We start from the raw sequence: 24,275 nt of genomic DNA on the forward strand, positions 1-24,275 counted from the left end.
TGAACACTAATGGGAACCATTGCTGTACAAGACTTCCTCCTCAGACTGTTATTAAGCAGTTATTTATGTATCTGTTGTTTATATTTTACAGACTCATACTCCACAATTGTAGCCATTTCTATGCTCCTCAGATGATGATGATGATGGAGTCGTTTTATGTCTTGTCCTGTCTAGTCTTGTCTTTGTGTTAAGTCTGCGTTTTGTTTTGTTTTTTTATGTGTTCTGTTTGTTTGGTTCCTGTTTAATTTTGACATTCTCCGATCTTGTGTGCGCTATGGTCAGTTTTGCCTAGTAAGTTCCTCGGCCTTGCCTTCTCTGTGTTTGTTGCATTTTGTAAAGCTGTTTTCAGTTTATTCCTCATTTTTCCGAGTCATTTTGGGTCCAACTAATTTCTGTCAGACAGCCAACCTTGAAAGAAACACCCTTAAACCATGTTTTGAGTGTTGATGTTGCATTGTTTGTCCACCAGAGGGACCCTGAAAATTTCCTGTTGGCAGCAAGTGTTTGGAACAGGACAAACAACAACCAGCTGATCTCAACAGAACAAGCAGCTGTATACAAAAAATATTTTTTGTGATAAATGAGATCATTTTTAACATGTATTGTTATATTATATCAGTAAGTACTGACTCATAAATAAAAGCACAAAACAAATGTTAACCTGTTTATCCTTCATGTGTCTGAAAAAAAATAATTGTCCAACATATTTTTAAATCACAAATATTGGTAATGAAAAACTCTATATGGGCTGGGCAGTGCTTAGAGGAATATGACTGTTAATCTGTCTGATCAACTTAATCTTGTACATTAAATTTATGAATATCAGGAAAAAGGAAAATGGTAAGCTTTGTTTTTTCTTATGCTTCTCACCGTTCTTCAGTGAACCGGTTCAGTTCTGGTATTTGACTTTGACTGACAAACAAAAAAGCTGCCAGAAATTCTGATTTACATTTTATGACATTTTATCAACAAGACAATTAATCACTTGATTGCATGATAATCAAAATAATCACTACTTTCAGGCCTAATTGTAATTTTCTGTCAGTGAACCAACAGAATAATCAACTAATGAGTTTTTACACACTGCGTAGAAATGTGAAACCATCGGGACTTTCTCTCTCATCCACACACCACTGAGCAGGCTAAGAGGTCAATCTGGGCAAGACTGACAGAGCGACTGATGACAGTCAAGGTCGACTTTTCAACAGAACTATCAAAGATTTATAGCCACACCTTGCAGCCTTCTCTTGAACCGTGGAAGCATAGCAAAGAGAGGCATGTTTACGAGCACACAGCAACCCTGCAGGCGACGTGGCGTACATCAAATGAGAGCGGGATGTGTGGGTGCAGGGGAGAAATAAAATGTTTATGGCAGAGGTTGATGACTGGATTCTAATTTCACATTCAACATTTACCAGGTGTACCTCTCTGCCCCAAAGATGGCCAAACACGCTGGGTAATGGCATGCTGTTGCTGAAAATGACACGCTGTCAAAATGGGATACGAACACACCCGCTTCCCCTCTCTACTCCACTTTCAATTTTTATTCAGCACATTCTAGCGCACACTGTGATAGATGATGGAGAAGACAGGTGGTTTTCTACGTTACTTTGATGAGACTGAATACGTCAACATACCACATTTATTTGAAATGCCACAGGTTTTGGCCAAAGGCATAAAGAAACAGAAATATATTAACACAAAACCCCACCAAGAAATATTGAATTTGAGATTTGTTCAGCCATTTGTAATAACTTATTGCCTCTCCCTTGTGAAATTACAAACGGCTGAATCTCATCTCCAGGCTGCTGACACCCTTGATCAATGCTTCTGACAGTGTTTCAGCTCTGAGATGTACCTCTGAAAGTCTCTAACACTTTCACCTTTAATATTCTTATTGAAGCAAACCAGACAAGGCAGCAGCATATACACAAGAGCGCACCCCAGTCCTCTGCCAAGAATATGTAAGCGAGTCAATGCCAAGCCCTGTTTTCACATTGCTGATTGGATTCAATAGCAAGTGTAAGTATTCAGCATGACCAGGCGAAGCCGAGCGTTTGTGACTATTTAAATAATGCAAAAAAGATGTCTGAAGAGGAATCTTAATGATGAAAAAAGAATCTGATTATATTGAGAAATGTCCATTTCTATTAACAGTCTGGGCTCAAAGAACACATTTTTGTCCTTGTTTAGCACTTTTCCACTTATCTTTGTAGGTAAATTAAAAGAAATGTTGGGATGCTCTGTCAAATCTAAATAAAAATAAAATGAGATGATTTGCAAATCTCATAAAACCATTTGAAATTCACACCAGATCATAGAAAACACGTCAAATGTTTAAATGGAGAAAATGTACAATACAGGAGGAAAATGGAACAGGGCCACGTTTACCAGTCTGTAGCATCTCATCTTCTCTTAACAACAGTCTGTTAACATCTGTGAACTGAGGAGAGCAGCTGTTGGACTTTGGGGAGAGTAATGTTGTCCCATTATTCTTCATTTCACAATAGGCCCAATGTTTTCAGGTGGTTACGGGACTGGAGTGCAGGCAGACCAGTTCAGCATCTAGACTGTGTTATTTCAACAACACAATGTTGCTGAAATATGCAAGACCTTTCCTGTAATGGAGACCAGGGGTTCCATCACCTCATTTGCATTGTTAGTAATTAATTGATTGGGAATTTTAAAAAAAAAGTATAATAAAGAAAACACACATTAGTTCTTATGAATTCTTTATTAGGTTTATTTAATGTAGGATTAAATTGACAGCTTGTAAAGCTGAAGAGACAAGGGGACTGGCCATCCTACCTGTTAGAAAAGAGCCAAAGTTAGAGCTGCTTACATTTAATTATTGGTCAGTAACCTAAGCCTCTTGCAGGATGTGGAGCAAAAGAATGAAAGCAGCTCAATTACCTGCTTAAGAGCTCCTGGAGCAGACCAGTGTGCCAGGTTAGGGGAGTATGGTTAAGAAGGGTTTTAATTTAGATAGTAACATGTGCCTTCTTTAGTAAAGTGCCAGTCCATGGATATATTTTATTCCAGTCTCGCGTCATATTATTGGAAGTAACCTATAACTGCCGGCCAAAACTGACATTTCCCAAAAAGAGACCTGGATGGCAGCATGTGTTTCTCTGAAACCTGTATTTTCCTTTCAGTATTGACAGTTCCTTTCCAGATGTGTAGGGTGCAGTTTTGGCAATTTTATTCATTAACATTGTACTTCTTATCATCAGGAGACATGCAGTCTTTTGATCTGAGAGCTAATAACAAGCTGTGTCCTCTCTAGTCTGGCGGACACAGGGTCCAAGTTTTCCAGACCTCCTTCTTCCTAGCGGTTTATATCCCACGATGCAGGGTCCACTATTTTGCATGCCTTCCTCCACTTCTTCCTACCCAGGGCATCTTCTGGTGTAACATTCGCAGCCTTCATATCATCTTTGATTTGGTCCATCCAGCGCTTTTTTGGTCTTCCTCGTGGCCTGTTTCCACCCAGATCTAATCGCTGGGCTGTCTTTGCAGTGGAGTTCTTATCGCTACAGACAACATCGGTCAAGTCGTGTGAGACCCAGAGGCCACCTCAGCATCTTCATCTCCGTGGTGTGAAGGGCTTGTTCGTGTTTGGTCTTCGCTGGTCAGCACTCTGACCCATAGAGTGCCACTGGGCGCACAATCGACTTAAGATAGATTGGCATTCTCTTGTCGCATAATACTCCACTGACCTGACGCCACTTCATCCATGCTGTGTTGACACAGAGTCTGGCGTCTGGTAGTTTCGCAGTCCGAGGTGACAAAGGACCCGAGGTACTTGAATTGGGCAACTTTAGTCAGCGGCTTGCCGTTGATAGTGATGGTACTGTCGGTCTGGGGGCCGCATTCAAGGTACCGACAGTCTTCTTGATGTTCAGGTGCATGCCGCTTTCGGAGAGCTGGTCTTTCCACGCTTGTGTTTGGGTTTGCAGGGTTAGGCAGTTTTCTGTTTCTGATAGGCACACATCATCTGCATACAGGAGGCTCCATGGATGTGGTGATTGCAGATCAGCCATCGCGGTGTCCATACAGAGGGTGAACCACAGGGGCGAGAGGGCCGAGCCCTGGTGGATGCCAACGGGAAGACTGGTGATGTTCCCGCTGAACATCGGAGTCCATTTCACATAAGCTTCCGGGGCACCATGAGTTCGTAGTGATCGCCAAATCAGCTCGTGGGGGACCCAATCAAATGCCTTTTCCAGATCCTGTAATTATTTACTTTTTAGCATCAGTTACTTTTCCAGCCTTTTGCTGGGAAGTGTTGCTGCCACCAAATTCCAAATTTTTTTTCCATGAAATAGAAAAATATCTTAGTTTAAACATTTGATATGTCTTCTGGTTTCCATTATGGATCTGTTTTAATTACATTTTACACAGTGTCCTAACTTAAAGGTTGTAATATCAAAAATATTAGGCAAAATTCTATTATTTTCCCAAATATTAATTGCTGTTTATTTTATTAATCCCAATTTTTTCCCTGTTTCTTCTCATTTTTTCATATTTTTTGGTTTATTTTTATTTTTTAATTTCTATTTTCTTAAATGTCTTCTGTTTCCACATGCAGATGATATGCTGTCATTTAATAAATGTCATAAGATTAACATTTTGCCTATAGGGTGAGAAAAATCGAGTGCAAAGATTGATCACACATGCCTTTCTCCAACTCCACCAGTGATAGGGGCTATATCACGCAAGTCCACATCAGCATTTTGCTTGTTTGTCTGCAATGATATGTAAATAAGTGAAGGCACTATTTAAAAAAAAACCCAGAAAAATCATGTGTGAAACACAGTCTTTCATTTCTTCCCTGGTGTATTTTATGGTTAAAAACTTTACGAAACACTTTGGAAAACTCAGTGCATTTGCATGATTGGGTTATTTATTTCTGATTGAAAAATATTCAGATACAATCATTTAAATCAGAAGGATATTGTATATTTTGCGACGCACACTCTCACATGCAGGTGGCCCAGCGCTGCTGGTGACTGTGAGATGTGGACAGCTCATTACAATCTTTGTAGCCACCCACGGGAGCAAAAACAACATCAACAATGAACTCTAATGAGGCATGTTGGTGTTTTGTCAGCCGCTACAGTCTTTGTGAAAGGAGAATATAATATGCATATGAAAAAAAAAGAAACAGTCATAAAATGATGTCCCCACTCTGGGGAAAAAGAGTGGGGACATCACAAAATATGAAAAGAGAGTTTCTATAATGCAGATATCTACAGGAAAATGTATTCAAATGAGTTCAGTCAGCTGTCCCACCAGGAACAGTGATGAAAAAATATGAAAACAACCCTTTTGCTTCTGCTTGCTTTGGAGACCACTGGTTACCAGTCAGGCAGCCTCTGCCAAGACAATTTGAGGAAGCTCCAAAAAATGTCACATTTCGATCCCAAAAGGCCCAAATCAGATGAAAGGAAGTCTGTAGGAATCCAAGTCAATCCCAAGTGAGCGCGCTCAGCTGCAATTCAATTACACCAATGCCAGATAAATACACAACACAATCTTGCTGAGGGACAAAAGCCTGCATTGAACACAGACCCAGGGAATAGCAGTATCTCCCGCAGTCAGGATGAGAGCTAGCAAATTTTAAAAAACATATTACTGTGAAGTTAATTGTTAATTTGGACAGATCAATTATAGTGCACAAAAGTTTGCTTTGCATACAAATAACTGAACCCATGTCTGTATCTAGCCTATAATTTTCTTGCCTCACTGTACTGCATTACTATCCAGTTTCCCCGCTGACTGTGCAATATAATACCCGAGAGAAACTGGACACGTTTTCCCCAAAGGAAAACTCCAAAGACAAAGATAAGGATACAGTGTCTCTCCAAATCAGGTGGTTGTGTAGCTCGATGAGAACAGCATTTATTTGTGAAAAGTTAGTGCAGTCTTGCAAAAAGATTTTGGAGGACAACCTCTGCGCCGTCTTGCAAGTCTATCCCATTGCACTTTGAAAGAAACAACAGGACCTGGTTTGTTAATTTTCTCACTGACCCCTGCCAGGACACGCTGCGTCTGTGACTGAGTGCAAAGCTGGAGTGATTTTCGATGTGACGATTGTGGCTGTAACATGTTTCTTTTTTATTAATTTAATGCTGACAGTATGCAGTGTTAGCGTATACCTTAGCTGGCTAAGCTATTGAATCTACTGTATGTTGGTGACACATCACTGAGAGAAGCATCCAAGGACCAAACTATACATGTCCACACATGATATAGGAGGTCTGAGGGTCCTCCCTCAACACATTTTGATTTCTTGCATTCATTTGTAGCATTCTGGTGAATTTTAACCTCGGCCACAGACCTTTTTTTTTTTTTTTTTGCAGCGTTTGCATGCATGTATGAGTGTCATTCACATTCTTGGGGCGATCGTGGCTCAAGAGTTGGGAGTTCGCCTTGTAATCGGAAGGTTGCCGGTTTGAGCCCCGGCTTGGACAGTCTCGGTCGTTGTGTCCTTGGGCAAGACACTTCACCCGTTGCCTACTGGTGGTGGTCAGAGGGCCCGGTGGCGCCAGTGTCCGGCAGCCTCGCCTCTGTCAGTGCGCCCAAGGGTGGCTGTGGCTACAATGTAGCTTGCCATCACCAGTGTGTGAATGTGTGCGTGAATGGGTGGATGACTGGATATGTAAAGCGCTTTGGGGTCCTTAGGGACTAGTAAAGCGCTATACAAATACAGGCCATTTACCATTTCTTACACGACAGCTCAAAAAGTTTGAATGAATGCTGATCAAGCTTTGTAGGGGTGTGAAGTGGGGTCTTGTTACTTAGTTTTAGATCCACCAAGGTCTTCAAGGTCAGCTTCATGACTACTGGTTGAAAATTGACAAATAGTCTTAGACAGTACAATAAAGATTTAAAATGTGTCAAATTTGACCTTAGACCTCACCTTCAAGGTCAAAGTGATAATGATGCTGTGCAGAGCTGTTTAAATGTGGTGTTAAAGCTATTTTTCTTACTGCCATTGTTTATACTGATGACACAGAGGCATATAGGGATTTTTATAATACATGGGGATTATAAAAATTACGTTAATCTATTATGACTTTGTTATGTACATTACACTAACAAGTTATACCAATTTAAATACATTTACATGTTCCTGAATAAGTACTAAAATTGGGAACAAAATAAAGTTTATCCACATGATATTCATTCCTAAATATTTAAACAAATGTACTAAACAATTAAATCATGTACTATATCCACATAAATAAAAAATGTCAGGTATATTAATGTTTTAACAGGCCAAATAACAAAAGTCTGCACTTTGCACTTACTGTACTTACAATACTGTTCTCTTAAAAGTAAACACTTCCCAGAGCTTCATTTATGTACAGGAAATCACAAAAATCATCCACAGGGCAGCAGAAAAACATGAATTGAAATATGATGCAGCGAGACTCTCAGGCATTCTGGATTGATTACGAATCATTTAACACAATCCCTGAGTAAACACGGATATACAGGCACAAATTACTTTTCGATCCTCTGTCCTGTTTCATTGGTTTCATCAAGTGTTGGAGCGAGAGGGCTAAGACTACTTTTGTGTGTTTTGTTTGAGGAAACTGACCTGCTTGAATGTCCGCGTGTTACCTGTTTTTGCTCACATAAGGAGTTTTGGAAGGGACACATGTCCCATGCATCCCCACTGAAATTTACACCTGCACATCACCAACAGGTACATTATATTCATTCATCCACAGTTTCTCTCATCACTGCAGGAGAAGCAACTGCAGCTGTGCTCACAGCCAGCAGCTGGATACCATCTGAGATCAGCCTCTTAATGTGGGTAATAGGTACTAAATGCACCATGTAAACTGTCACATCATCTCTCCTTTACAGATACCTGCTTATCTATATTATAACTGCACTAGACCAACACACCAGATGTTCATTTAGGCTAAACGTAAAATTAACCATATCATTTTAATTCCAAAGTCTGAGTATTAACTTGAATGGGTTGAGAACTGTGCAGGACATTTAATCCTTTTAACATGTAACACATTTTAACACCCAAAGCTTTGTGTTTGAAAGTAATTCGTCACTAGATACACATGAATTCAAACAAGAGCATCATATTTAATATTTTACAGGAAATCCTTTTACCTTCACACACTTCAGCTCTTTGATGTCATGATGTTTTTCTGCCTTTGCTCTTTTTTTCAGCTAGTAGGACGTCATTCTTCCTCAAAACAGCTTTTTTGGGGCTTGGCATTGATTAGCACCTTGATTTGAAATATTTATGAAGAAATAATCTTTTGTTTTGTCGACTGGCAAACATTTCTATTGACAGTGCTGTGAAAAAGTATTTTCCCTCTAGATCATAGGTGTCAAACTCTGGCCCGCGGGCCAAATTTGGCCCGCAGCCTAATTACATTTGGCCCGCGAAGCCATACCAAATTATTATTGGAGCAGGCCTACTGGTATTATACAGCTAATATATATATTGTTTAGAATTAAGCTTTGCTTGTTCCATATTCAGTTTTTCAGCAAAACTTGTTTGAGTCCATAAGAAAAGATTCATTCTTATATTTAAAGGAAGATTTGTTTTTTCAATAAATATTAATGTTAGCCCGCGACTTTGTTCCAGTTTTGAATTTTGGCCCACTGTGTATTTGAGTTTGACACCCCTGCTCTAGATCATTAAGCAAATTTTGATAATAGACAAGGATAACCATAATAAATACAAAATGGAAAATGTTTTTATGTTTTTAAATACAGTTTTAAAATGATGACTTTGTGAAAAAAAGCAAGCCAAACCTACTTGGCCCTATGCAGAAAAAAATGTTTGACTCGCGCAGCACTGCCTGTGCTCATTGGTCCACGTGCTGACATTAGGCTATTTGCTTTTTGGGCAAGCCTTTGACACACCAATGAACCGCTAACATTGAATCAACACAGAGAAACACTGGCAAACCTTTGATATCGCTGATGAGGCGAAAGCCCAATTTGAAACCTTTTAATCAAGGAACCATATATTACATTTAATACTTCAATGTCAATAAAAAGCATGTAATCCAGAGTTAGTGATCTCCAATTTTTTATGCTGGGCAGAGAATTAATTTACACTAGTTTATTTACAGTCTTAGGGCAAGTATCTGTCATTTTGGGCAAATTTGTGAAAATGGTAGATTTGCTATGGAGCGTCACCAGGGAAATCACATGTGTTCTGTATTTTATTATCATTGGTTTTAGTACTATTATTATTATTATTATTATTAGTTGTTGTTGTTGTTTTTGTTACATTCCCACAGAACTGAAACCCTAAAGAATGAGGAAAAACTGCTGGATCAGGCAGAATGCCAGCTGTCTCTTCCCTGTCCATGTCACGTCCCTCATTTCTGCATCTCACTCTCATCTCCACAGTTCCTGCAGCGCAGCAGTCACGTTTGGCTCGTTTAGATAGTGAGCTGCATCTAATGCAATCAGATCTGGATGAAGATAAAGAGTAAATTTAATAAGCTCCAGAAAAAAAATTTGCCTTGTCTATTGTTGATATGCTGTATCCTGTTTTACTGTAGTTCAAATGCATCATAACTGGTGGTTGATGAACAAACATATATATGTGGAAAAAAGAAGATCTGAATAGTATTTGTATTGCTAATAAGTCTCACGATGAAAGGCCTTTAGTGTTTGACACTAATAGCATAAACATCTAATAAAATTAATATAGTGTATGATCTAATAACAAGAGAAGGAGTGGCAGTTCTTTGAGTTGTTTACTTTTTCACAGTTAAAATTGTTAAAAAGTAGATGCACAACAAGGCTCCACCTTTGGCATCAACATCAACAACAGGGAGGCTGTAGCCCCATCACAGCAGGAGCATATCCTTTTTACCTGTTTAGGGAGAATCATGGACACCAGTTAACTTCTGATGGGCAGAACAGGCAAATAGCAAACGGTTTCCCTGATCCTGAAACATTTTTGGAGCTGAGGATATTTGGTAAATGGACTGATTGTTATACAGCACTGTTCTACTCTACTAGAGCACTCAGAGCACTCAAAGTGCTTTCTGTCTAACACATTCAGATGAAGGCATTAAAGAGCAACTTGGGGTTCAGTATCTTGCAAAAGTATACTTTGACATGCAAATGTAGCAGCCAGGAATCAAAACACCAAAGTGCTGATTATTAGATTACCTGCTTTAGGTCCTGGGTGTGAAATCTATACCCCTCTATGATTCTGAAAGATGGATACATTCATCAACAGCCGCCTGCACAAGATCCTGCATATCCAGCAGCTAGAGAAGATCACCAAAGAGGAACAAGAACAAAGCAGAAACAAATAGCCACAATGATCCTGAGAAGAAAGTGGAGTTTTAGTAGCCACGATCTTGGGAAGTATACTAATGAAATCAGGTCTTGACTTGGAATCCACAGGGAACGAGCAACAGGAGAAAGCTCAGGAACACCACATCTCTCAGGAGAAACGAGAGCTCTGGAGAAGACTGCTCAGTAGCCTATTGAAGCTTGTTTCCACAGATGAAAAAACGAAACAAAAACAAACTAGCATCCATAAGTTAAAATCTTGAGTTATTTTTTCAAAATTTAGTAACTTAGTAAATCATAATTATTTTCCCAATTTTTAAGTTATTTCCTTGGACGTTTGTATTAGGAAGTCAAACATTTGAGATACCTAACTCAAAATTCTAAAATAATAACCTGAAATTTTGACTCATGGATGGGTAAAAAAAACAAAAAATCCATGGTTGAAGCAAGCTTCCATAGCTCGGAGTGGGGTGGGCTGGCAGGGAGAAATCAACGGCCTGTCCTCTTCATGGGGTAAAGAGGCACAGGAGACGTGACTGAGTTTCGTGCCCATGAGGTCTTTAACTCGCTTCAGCTCTTGGAGTTTGAGGAGGCTTTGGAGAGGAACTTTAAATTCGCCTCAAGGTATTCATAGCAAGCTGTGACTCAAGATGGGAAAACAGTACTTAGCTTAGTCGTTGCACAGCCAGGGAAGAACACTGTAGGCTCAGAGTTTGTATAATCTCAGGCGGTGAATTGTCAGGCAGTTTGAGAAGCTAATGAACCTGACCATCAGGTTGTTGGTGGAAGAAGCAAAGTCTGAAGACGTGCCCACTACCCAGGCAGCGTTCCTGAAGGCAGTACAGACACTAGAGGCTGACTGTGATGTTGGCTCCCGTTTTCAAAAAGGGAGATTACTCGTTATAAAGTTGTCTGTGTTTGAAAACTCTGGTTTCTCTGCCTTTTTCAAGATAAAATGGTTCTGTTCATTTCACCAACGTGACCTTCAAGGTGCACCGATGTGTATTTAAGCTGAGTGTGTACACAGCCAGGATGAGGATTTCAGTGTACGATTTGCAGTAGATGTCTGTCTCTTGGCTGAGAGAAGAGTTGCCGCCCCAAGAGAAGGAGTATCGAGATTGGAAAATAAGTGGAAAATGAGATGGAAAGTTGTCAACAGTAATGTGGGCATTGTACCAGATTGTTGTGGTGGAGAGAGAGCGGTACTATTAATTGATGAATCCTAAAAAGGGCTGCAGGTGTACATGTGAGCGTGAGTTTCTGCCTGTTTCTGTGTGAGCCGTGTGATGCACCTCGACAACCTCTCCAGAGTGTGCCCAGCCCTTTGTCCACTGTTAGCAGGGATACTGTAGGCTCCAGAGGCCCTATGACCCTAACTGGATAAGTATTTAATGGACAAAGGACAGCTGAGGCTGATGGGAATGTACTGCAATTAGTTTTGCAAGCATTTAGTCATAAATGACTCGTTACATCAGCTTTCTCTAAATAAAGGAAACACACATCACAACCTGTAAATATTAAGCTTAGAGATGTATGCAGTGTTAATTCCCAATGCTCCCATAATTCAATCATGTGCAAATCTGCAAACTGCTAATGGGGCTGCTAATGAAATAAACACATCCTCACTCAAATAGGTTCTTAATTTTCCTCTCTGCTATTCCGAGCATTAAACAAATGAAAACTGGTACAGGTAAGACAGTAAAGATCTCAAGGGCAGCCTGAAGGAAAACATCTTCACAATGAAGCCTCGAGGGTTGAAAGGTTTCCAGCGTTCCCTGTAGATTCCCCACACTGCACTAAGAAGCACAAATCCTTCCCTGGAAACTAGAAACTGGTATTTTTATAACTTAGAGTAGTTTTGTTGGTCAAATTAAGCATTCAGCTGCTTCCAGAGTCTGTTTACAGATCTCCTTCAGTTTATTCTTAGCAGGGCATACTCATTAACTCCAAGACAGGCACACATAAATCAAATGACCATCAGAGTACAAAATGCCAAACACTGCAAGGAAGTGAATACTGTAATCACCTCTTAAGACCGCCTACAGTAGCTTATGAGAAATAAGAGGCTGAACCCTATTCTCCATACATGTTAAAGCAGAGTATTTGGCTAAAGGTATTAGGTCAATGAAACAATGCAGCAATGTCTTAATGTAGCATTAAAATCTGTGAGAGCTGCCTCATTTCAAGTTATACTGAAGGTGTTTGGTTGAGGTGAAGGGTCTGTGCAGGAAGCACCAGTCCTTGAACCAGGACGTGGTTCATGTTTAGATGGGAAAAATGTCCTCAGTTGTTTCAATGAATTTATATAATAATCTTATTGCAATAATGCTGTCAGAAAAGAGCAATTTTTAGCAAAACAGACTGAGGAAAAAATCCAGCAATATCAAAATAGTGTAAGCAGAAGCAAGAGCAAAAATGACATTTCAGACCGGGAACCATAATATGAGTCCTGATTCCAGCCTTTTTTTTTTTTTGGTGTGTGTGTCATTCAATCCCTGCGTCGTTCTCCTCTCATTTACTGTCCTGTCTCTGCTGTCTGCTCTTTAATTAAGGCATAAAAATGTCAGCATTAAGGTAATTTTCTCAGACTTCCAAAGCTGGCTCCAAAACCACATAAGACTCAATAAAATTTAAAGGCTGAGAATCATGCAGAGTAAACTGGCCTCGAGAGTTTCCTTACAAGAGAAATGAATGGTAAATGGTAAGCATTTGTATAGCGCTTTTCTAGTCCCTAAGGACCCCAAAGCGCTTCACACTACATTCAGTCATTCACCCATTCACACACACATTCACACACTGGCGATGGCAAGCTACGTTGTAGCCACAGCTGCCCTGGGGCGCACTGACAGAGGCGAGGCTGCCGGACACAGGCGCCACCGGGCCCTCTGACCACCACCAGTAGGCAAACACGGGGTTAGTATCTTGCCCAAGGATATTTGGCATGCAGCCAGGAGGCAGCCTGGGATCAAACCACCGACCTTCTGATTAGTGGCTGACCTGCTCTGCCACCTGAGCTACAGCCACCCCACACCTGAAGACCCAAACCTGAAAATAAATCAAAAACTGGAGATACAGGGATGTCATGCTGGGCTAAACTGGGAAGATTAGTTCAGATGGCTTCTCACAGAAATTTTAAACCCTTTAGATTATAATGCAATGCCCAATTTGCATATCTGAAGAGACCAGCAACTGGCTAACAGATCAAACACGTCTGAAAACTTGGGATATTGTAAAGGCTTCAGTCCCGATCATCTGCCAGAGTATCTTCCGAAGCAGCTGTGCACTCAGGAATAGTCAGGTGAGGTAAAGAAAAAATAAAAACCTCTCCAACTCTTTAAGAAATCTGAATGCCACTGTGATAACTGCTTCTACATTTGAGGACGAGGCTCTAGTGTGGAAGCCGAAACTGCAGGAGGGATTTCTTTTTGCCCACAGCAACATTGCCACCGCCTGGCGGCTTTGATGCATGCTGCAAAAAGTAGGACGAAAACCTGCCTCAGCTGTCTCACTGACAGTGACCTGTGAGCATTTTCTTTTTTTCTTATTCTTCTTGTAAAAGTGAAGTGTTTAAAAACACTCATGAGACGCTCAAACAAGGTCATGAAGTTATCCCGGCGATACAAATCCCAAACTAAAAAGCCTCAAATGTCAAATGATTTATTAAAGCCATTTCTTTTCCCTTTAATCTGCACATATTAGACTATGTATTAAGCACGTATTAGAAAAAAAGGTTATTTCTGATCTCACCACTGATGCATAATGAAAATATGGTGCTTAGTTTAATTATACAGAAAGCTCGCTATGTTGTGGAAAAAAGGGGTAAAGGGCCCTCCGCTGACTTTTGCATAACTTTGATCAGTGTGCCACCTAGTGAGGAGTACAACAGACCAGCACTGAGCAATGTGGGTTTCTCTTTTCTTCCTTTGAGTCAAAGACTTTAGTAAAACAAACCTCAGCGGGAGTGTCAAGCCGTCGGATGAACATAAAAGCCTCAGATGGCCCTTTGATAATCTGCCTCAGGCCACCTCTTCAACACCTCATGAAACCACTCGGAGGATCGTGGCTCTCATTCAAATCCTTCCACTTGGGAACTCACACACGCGGGGGTCATACACAGGTAATTAATTTACAGATAACGAAAGGTGCTCACTAAAATCTGGTAAACGGTCTCTGTTATGGTGAAGAGAACAAGTAGCTATGAGCTTGTGTGTGTTCTCAAGTTGGGGGTTAAAGATGAATTGGTTTCGGCATCCTTAATAAGGCAAAAGCAGCAGAGAAAGAGAGTGAAATCTTGTATAAATAGTGTATAAATTAAAGCGCTTCTCTTATATAATACACTTTGTTGTTGCGCAGTGCACTCCAGGTGGTTCTGTGTTTTGATTTATTTTATCAGTGCACCTACTTCACTGCACTGTGCCTCTTCTAGTTGTACATCGGCTGGAAACTTCATACCCCAAATCACTCAAGAACATGTCGTTTTCAGCTGTGTAGGTGGAGAAAAATGGCATAAGAGACCGTCGCAGCAGCAGCAGCGGAGGCACAGCAGCTGCAGAGAACAACAAAAGCACACTTTAAACCAATAAATCACTGCATCTGCATTGTGATTGTTGTTGGAGAAACTTTTCCCTCCTTGCAAGACAGGTCTCAGTGTGAACCTCGTCAGTAATGTTTTGGTAGCTGAAAAAGTTCCCCAGCTGTGCTGCGAGTATCACAACACAATGCGGCAGGAGCTAGAAAGACACCGCACAAAATGGACCCGGGAAAGCAAGGTGAGTCACTTTGAAACTGCTGCTTTCAGTAGAAAGTTTCCAAGCAAGAAAACAAGCTTAAGGAGAAACTTTGAAGATGCAACTGGCAGACAGAAGAGAAGAAACTCTTGCATCGGCTGAGATATGGAGGGGAAATCGGGATCCTCTCGTCTTTTTACAGTCGGGGTAAACATTGCTTGTTAGAGCAGACCTGTGAGAGCTCAAACATGACATTTCAAAATCCAAAGCTGCACGCAGGAGTACTTTCGAAAAGCCGGAGCTACAGGCAGCACCAGTGACAAGGCTGCCTCCAATTAGGACTGTTTGTGAGAAAGTGTCTGAACCCGTCTCGCAGGGCAGATGAAAGTGGGTCAGAGCCACATATCTTTGTGGCACTGCACAATGGCAGGTAGCACACACAACTCACCAACTTGAAGTACGACAGATGGGGATTAAATATCTGAACTCGGAATTTGCTCTTACATGGGGGTGACAGTTCTGAATCCATTATCGGTATCAGCCACTTTGATGCTCAAAATTCAATTTCAAAACAGGTTTCTATTAGGAGATGAGCCACTCTGACTGTAGACTGCAGGTAATACTGCTATCATTCATTAACGCGTTTCAGCGCACGTAAACAACTCGGAGAGTTCAAAGGCACATAAGCTCAACATTTTTACCAAGTTAGACATTCCTGTGTGGGGAAAACTGTTGCCAGCACATCTCGTGGGCTTTTTCACTTCCCTCTCACATCAAAAAACGTGTACGTTCTGCATATTCACATGGCTGCTACTCGTGAGCTTGGAGAGGAGAGAGCTGAGCGCTGTTTAATGATGCTGAGCATGTCTCTTCAAGTGCACGTCTGTGGAGGACAGCTTTGACCGAAATGACATCAGAATTGTGGTGCAGAAACCATTTGACATAATTGCTGATCCATAACTAAGAGGAAGCCTCTGATTTCTAATATGTGTTCAGCATCTCTGATCTTGCCTTTGTCCATATGTTTGGTAGCAAGAAGAGGGACAAAGTAAGTGGTTTAAACAAACTGATCTTAAGAGACTGTGCTATAAAGGTCACGTTAGGTTGCATTTTTGCATTTGAAAGTCCTGTTTTAAGATATCACTGCAGTGTTCATTGTCTTCGGTTTACATGTGCAGTTTTAGTTTTCTAGACATACTAGTACTGTGTAAACGTCTTGAGTCACCCCTCATTTCTTTATATTTTCCTTTCAAAGACCCAGACACTCTTGTAGGTTTCTAAAGTGGTCTTAAGGAACAGTTCTCCATCCTTTCTGAAGGTCTTTCAGAGTTTTTCTTTGGACATTGGCTACTTTTTCACTCATTTTCAGTGCAGTACTTGTACCTGACTGTTTTCTGAATAATTCTTTTGTTTGTTTAGCCACTTGACACTGACCTATGAATCATTCAAGCATAAAAAAGGCACCTAACTCAAGGTATGAACCAGTATTGTGTCTACGTATAATTTTAATTTTAATTGTAATTTTGCACCAAAAAGGTGATTCCAAAGAGTTAATACTTGGCATATCTTTCCAATGTGTGCAATGTGTCGTTAAACATTTTGGTGAAACAGAACAAGAGCACAAAAGAAGATGTGGCAAAGCTGTAAAACTATCTGCAGCACATGAACAGTATCTGAAAGAAACGGGGAAAAAATCCAGGGAAGACCTGATGAAGGATCTGAGAGTTGCATCTGGCAGTGGATCCATCTAGCGTTCACTGAAGCTTCATCAGACATGATCTCAGTTTAAGGGCGGCTGTCAAGAAGCCATTCTTAACGAAGGAAAACAGGGCTGAGGTACGCCCCATTACACAAGAACTCAACTGAAAGTCTGTGGCAACGGGTCTTATGGAGTGATGATAGTAGTTTTTTTCAAATAGTTTTTTCATAGCATGAACACAGGAGGTACAACAGTGAGTTGTCAGCCAGTAGTGTTGCAGATTTTTAAAAATTGATGGACCTATGAATGCAGAAAGGTACCATCAGTTTTAATACCATCTGGAAAGTGTCTGATTGGCAAGAGCTTCATTTTTCATCATGACAATATCCCAAATTCACTGCCAATGCAGTAAAAGCATACCTGGACATAAAAACACAAAATCGAATACTATCAGTCATGAATCGGCCTCACCAGAGCCCTGACTTCAACATAACTGAAGAAGAGCGGGATCATCCAAAAGGCATTCCAAAGAAGAACACTGTGCCTAATTCCTATTATTCCAGCTAAATAAGAAGGGTGACTAAAGATTGTTTCCCCTTTGCATATGAATAAATATCTCAGAATTAAGAAAACGTGCTATCAAGAATTGAACGCCAAAGCTGCAACTACTAATCAAATAAGTAATTAGTCTACTGACAGCCTAACGTTCACATCTGAAATGGCTATAAAAGTCACGGGATTGATTTTTGGTGGCTAACAAAGGTCAAAGGTGAAGCCTGTGGAGTGGTGTTATTTTCCCCACTGGATGTCACAATGGTGAGGAATCACAGATGCACTGTGATACCACAAATGTTTACATGATCACACATCATTTTTTAAATTTTTACCAGTGTTTTTTGAATGATTTACCTTCACTTCTCTGCTTCAAGCTGAGAAAGATACAAGTTAGAACGGACAGCTCTGCAGACTCATGCAGAAATCACCCAGGACCTTTATAAGAAGATTACGTGTCTTACGTGGCCGGCTAATGTAGCACAGGCCACATGTGTGACTCTCACAGACATTAAGACATATTATCCAGGGGCATGTGTAGAAAGCAGGCACAGAGCCTGATATCACTGTGGTGGCGGACACGGAGACGCGCTATTCGACAAACGTACACACACTCTTCATTTCACAGCCGTCATGTAAACTCTGTCCCACAGTGTAATGGTGTTTCACCATGAGAGCTGCTTATCGCGAGCTCTGCAAAAGTGAACCCGACTCCTTTCTTTGAGCCACACTTTGTAGACATCTTAAGAAACTGTTGGCATTGAAAATGCTGTTCCTTCCTAAATTGGTGGCAAATCACATGTACAGTGGAGCGTCTCAGCTCAGGAGAATATCGGATTAACAAGGCGTAGGCTCCAATGGTTCTTCTCATTAGTGTTTACAGTGTCAAAACATCACTGAACCCTCTGAAAGTTACCAAAAAGTGCTACTTTTTCTCAGCGGTGACGACAGAAACTAAAGCCTCTTTTTAGTAGAGAAAAGCTTCCAGATGTTGCATGTTGTAAATTTCTGATCACATGCCGGGAGCGAATCCAGTGAAAACTGTCTTTAGCACAGATATACATGCAGTATGCAGTGTCACTCCCATCCTTTAATGGCGTGCCCTGCATGTTAAAGAGAGGAACCCGGGAGAATCGGCTATATTTCATCACCACAGGAGCGCCTGCACTAACTAGTGATGCATATTTATACAGACTCAGAGCACACCAGATTCTTCTTTTGGCCGACGGTGCTGTGAGTGCCAGGGAGTGGGAAGCCTAAATGGAAAAGGTTAGTATTTGCTGAGACGACCCCTGCCTGAACTCGCAACCTTTTCTTCTGTATACTGTGTATTTGTATGTAGAGGTGGGTGGATCGCTCCATATATTGATAATATTGATACAAATGCTGGTAATGGTATCAATAATAGGATCAATCTAAGTTCAGTATATAACCCACTTATTTATTTTACTTTATTTTATTTTAGGAAATGTACACTATGAAAAATACCTTAACATTTTTGTGTTAATTGTCACGTCTATTTTATTTTTAGCCTATAACACATTTAAACAACAGAAGCTGACCCAAAGTGCTTTAGAGACAGCCACATCTACACTAAAGTTATCCAAAATACCAAGTTTCAAAATACATGAAAAACTGAAAGGTGTGTTTTTATTGTGTTAAATTGTTATTCTTAAGTAAAAAGCACAAATTGCAAATTGATGGTGGTGATGTCATGAATCATGACACGCTGGTCTCTCCTACACAAGCTGCCGTTATAGGTTAAAAGTATCAGTACTGGTAACGGTAACAATGACCCTGTATTTACTTACCATACCATACCAGCTTTATTTATAAAGCACTTTAACATAAAACCAGGGTTCACAAAGTGCTGTACATATACAAATAGCATAAGCCAAATAAAATAATATAAAATATTATAAAATAAGCATAAGCATAAGCCAAATAAAATAAAATAAGACATGTTAAAAAAAATTGAGTCAACCCCTTAAAGAGTGCCAAAGGCTTCAGCAAATAAATATGTTTTAAGAAGAGTTTAAAACTCAGAAAGAGATGAGCCCTGCCTAACATGCAAGGACAGATCATTCCACAACTTTGGAGCAGCTACAGCAAAAGCACGATCACCTCTAAATTTATACTTAGTTTAGTACTTCGTATCATTAGATGCCAAAATAGACTACGGCAGTAATTGTAGGTCCCTTGGGGGATTGATCAGGGCTCATCATAATTGCTTATGTCATGCATCAAATTTGCATTTCTTAGGTTTCTCACACACATTTCCACTCATGCACATCTTATGCCGCTAATCTTACTGATTTGCGCACATCATAAGTTTTGTATGTAAGTTTGCTTCATAAATTAAGCTGCTGAACAGTGTGCTCACCCTTTTGTTGTTGCCTTGTGACATTACTATCTTTCCGAGCTGTATCATAAATTATGAAACATTTCCAGCTGGGTTTTTATATCTGTCAAAGTGGCACTTTTCTTAATCTACACCCCCCTTTTTGTTTAGTTTTTTCCTTTTTGAAATACATACTTCTATATAAGTTTTCCATGTGAACATTGTGCTATAGCTGCTGTGCCACTGTGTCTCCTTCTCGTTCTGTTTCGTTGTCTTCTCTGTGGTGGATTATGACAAGATTATGAGATGAACACTGATGCTTTGGGAAGCAGCTCAGCGTTTGTGTAACTAAGGAGGAGAGGGGAAAAGAGGCCAGATGTAGTGGTTGTGCTGAGGCAGATATGCACATTCAGCACTCAGGCAGAGAGCTCAATGATGCAGAAACCACGGGAGGGACGTAAACGGCAAATCAGAAAATGCTCTCTAGGTGTACAAATATATTAATATCATTTTTCATCCGAGCAGTGCTGAGTGTTTTGTTGTTTTGTTTTTCTGTCCACCACTTGCAACTTCACTGTGTGTTTTTACCTTGTTTGGAACTTGAAAATCCATTTTGACAGATATGTGCAGCCACAACAGTTTAAAAAAAGAAGAAAAAGGATGCACACAGTAATCATACAGATGCCAAAATGAGCAGGATTAGCTTCTCTGTGAAATCTGCTGTTGTTCATATCTTAAACACTCTCCTGGCACTTCAGTGTGTGCACACAGGAGATCGAGCAGTGACAAATTTAGCCGCTTTAAAGTGGTGGAGATGAGTGACTATTAAATCCAAGTGATGTGCTCGCTGAGCGCGCAGTATTCAGCTTATGTGCATCCACTTAAAATTTTGCAATAACCCCGTGTTTCCTGTGAGGGCGTGTATGTGTTTTTGCAAGAGAGCAACAGGGAGAGACAGAGCAGATTAGGCAAAAGAGAGCAAGAGATGCATCAATTCAAAGTGTGAGAAATGACTAAAATCCTTACACAATGAAACACTGTACAAACAGCAAAGCACTTTGTCCGGGAGACATGGAAACACAGGGGTTTGTGGTATTGCAGGAATAAATCGGTTTTGCTACAACCTGAAATAACAAAGCAACATCCAGGCTGGAACTAGTTTTGCTCTGGAAAGTGAAGCACTACCTTCTTTCTGAAAGGCATATAAAAGCCTGAGTTATACATAACATTTTTTTTTTACTTTGGAAGTCAGTAATTGACAGAAAAAAATGTTACCTGTTTGCAGCTTTTTCCCTCCATTATTTTTTTTTACCAGTTTCTTCAGGCCTGAACTGCAAATCCAGACCATAGTTTGTGGCTCTCTATAGTTTTAAACATTTAAAAGGGGATTATTACAACATGAATTTGAGAGTTTTGATATATTTTGCATGATTTGCATGTTCCTTCTGTGATAAACTCTGGTGACTTGGTATTACCAAACTACACTACATTCGCGGTAGGGTATATACACATCAGATGTCATGAAAAAAATAAATAAAATGAGATGAGTTTATTGCATTTTTCCATCAACCTTACACAGGTTTTGTAGACGCATGACAATTAAATTACATTTTAAATTTGTCCACGTTTGTCATAATCATGTGACTGGTCGTTACATGTTTAGTATACAGACTTCAAATAAAGATGGATATGGCAACCATAACATCCCGCGGTGGTTTGTGAAGTCCCACTGTGAAGGCTTAAGCTTAGATTTATTGGTTTAGTATAACTGAAAACCTCAAAATGCTACATGCTCATACATTGGCCTCTCACAACCCGAACTCCAAAGAAGTTGGTTTGCTGTGTAAAATGTAAATAACAACAGAATGTAATGAGTTTCAAATTTCAAAGACACATAAGAGAAAACATATGAAATGTTTAAACTGAGATATTTTACTATTTCATCAAAGATATTACCTCATTTTAACTTTGGTGGCACCAACACATCTTAAAGAAGCTGGGACGAAGGGAACAAAAGTAAGTGATGATAAAGAGAATCAGCTGGAGAAACATTTTGCACCTAATTAGGTTCATTGGCAGCAGGTCAGTAACATGATTGGGCATAAAAAGAACATCTTAACTAGACTTTTTTAGAAGTAAATGTAGGCAGAGGTGCATGCACGAACAAACAATTTCAGAATAATGTTCTTTAAAATTGAGATTAAATTAAAATGTCATAATATCACCAGAATATGACGAAATCTCAGTGTGCAAGGGACAATATTGGATCAATCTGTGATCTTTAGATCCTCAGTGAGCAGTGGATTAAAAAAAAGCATGATTCTGTTATGGAAATAACTGCATGGGCTCAAGAACACTTCCAGAAATCATTGTCTGTAAACACTGTGACATCCATAAACACAAGTGAAAGCTCTTTCATGGAAAGAAGAAGCCACATGTGAAGATGATCATGCCACTCTCTTCTATGGGTCAAAACCCATTTAAAATGAACTGAGGCAAACTGGAAAGCTGTTATGTAGTCAGACAAATTGAAGTTTGAATATTTTTTAAAACCTGGACCCCGGGTCCTGTGGACTAAAGAGGAGAGCAAGCAACCACTTCAGATCAAAAAGCTTCATCGCTGATGGTAGGGGGTGCATTAGTTTCTATGGAATTGGCAGCCTGCACATCTGGAAGGGCAACATCAGTGCTGAAAGTTGTATGAAGATTTTAGAGCGACATATGTTCCCATCAAGACGACATCTTTTTTAAGGAAGGCCTTGCATATTTTGGCAAGACAATGCTAAGCCACATACTGCATCTATTCCAACAGCGAGTCTGGGAGCTGAATTGGCCTTACACCAACCGAAAACATTTGGCCCATCATGAAAAGACAAGCATAACAAAGAAGACCAGGACTGTTGAGAATCCTATATCAGACAAGAATGGCCAACATTTCCTGTCTCCCAAGTCCAGCAGCTGGTCTCCTCAATTCACAGACGTCTACAGCATGCTGTTCAAACAGGGGACGCCGCACAGCATTAGCATACCTGCTAAACATTAGCATCCTGTGTTGCTGCCAAGTACATACAGCACAACCTCAGAGGGCCTCAAGTATAAACTGATAATAAAAAGTAATAAAATAATATAAAACGTTGCTGGTTGTTGCATTACAGTAAGACTATATGGCTCGGGAAAGTTCAGCATCTACTAATTACACCATCTCCAGCCAATGAGCAAACTCCCACCACTCAACACACACCGCATTAAGTGAACAGCCATTGGATTATTGATCACCCTGAGGCCAAGTCTGCAAATACAGATGCATGTGATTCCTGCTCTCCCAATGACCTAAGGAGCATTATGCAGCTAAATTATGCACAACAGTGCAGTTCACAACACTGGACTACATATTTCAAACCTGGTTTGTAAAAATGAGTGAATCCCATCAACTAATAATTAACCTTTAATGAATTAGCAAGAGTGGTTGATCTGGAATGATCCAGCTGCTCTGGCCTGAGGCTCACTGTGATAGCAGATATACTGACCAAGAGATTAAGACACGTCCACTGGTCTCGGCTCTGCTGAGCTACTTAAATCCAATATAGGGATAAAAATAGGTAGGCAGATCTAAATTAGGCTTGTAATGACTCTGAGGAAGTGATTTTCAGTGCTGCTGGGGATATCCAGGGAGTTAAGTAGGATCAATAGAGTAAGTAAGAGTATATTAACAAGTGTGTAGGATGTATCACACAAATTTAGCAGCAGTGATTACATTGTTTGCATTGTTTAGGGTGTTTAATTTATCAGGAAAATGAAAAATAAGGCAATTTTGTATTTATCTTATCGGATTTACTGTTAGTTGTTTGTGATGTATGGTGAATGATGAGCAAATCTGGCGTTTAGAGGAGGTCCCCTGACCTCTCTTAGCAAAGATAGGGGGATAAATCTCCACAATAGGAAGGATGAAGATATTCAGCTCTTGACATCTGTGGACCTACTCTGTGGACGACACTGCAGGCAACCTTGCACTGTGGCCGTCCTCACATCACTTTGGTCCAGTGGAGCAGAAAGGTGACTGAAACCACTTCATTGTGTCAGGACACAACATTCTGGCAAGGAGCAGAGCCTGAGCTTGTGGGGATTTATGCAAACGTAGCAATAGCACTCATGAGGCTTTTTCATTGCCACAAGCAATTTGAAGGAAAAAAGTAGGACAAGAATTGTTTCCAGAAAAGTTGAGTTGCTCTGTATTTTATTCATATTTAATTTTTAAAAAAAAAAGTGAAGAGAACATAACAAATGTTGAAAATGTTGAAAATGAAAGGTTTTATTGTTTTTTGAAAAATGTGTTCCCATTTCATGCAGGAAATATTGACAAAAAAGTTGGAAGAAGGGCAGCAAAAGACTGGAAAAGTTGTGCAGTGCTTAAAAAACACCAAGTGGCCTAAACTCACACATAGTTGGCAAATAGTAAGACATTTTCAGAGGGTCTTTTTCTAAATATAAAATTGCAATGAATTTGGAGATTTCAGCTTCTGCAGTTCATAATTTTATTAAAACATTTGGAAAATCCAGAGAAACTTCGGTGAGCAAGGCCAACAACAAATATTGAATAGTCGTGATCGTCGATCCCTGAGGCAGCACTTCATTAAAAATCGACAAGACT

The 24,275-nt window shown here is 40.1% G+C and overlaps 1 protein-coding gene across 3 annotated transcripts in view; it reads right to left on the reverse strand.

Moving 5' to 3' along the window:
* Positions 1 to 24,275, reverse strand: part of kaznb (kazrin, periplakin interacting protein b) — a 132,199-nt gene that overhangs the window by 101,924 nt on the left and 6,000 nt on the right. The gene's annotated exons all lie outside the window — the stretch shown is intronic.

Source organism: Pundamilia nyererei, unplaced genomic scaffold, assembly GCF_000239375.1.
Source record: "Pundamilia nyererei isolate P.nyererei 1_Seehausen unplaced genomic scaffold, PunNye1.0 scaffold00012, whole genome shotgun sequence".
NCBI classification, from domain to species: domain Eukaryota; kingdom Metazoa; phylum Chordata; class Actinopteri; order Cichliformes; family Cichlidae; genus Pundamilia; species Pundamilia nyererei.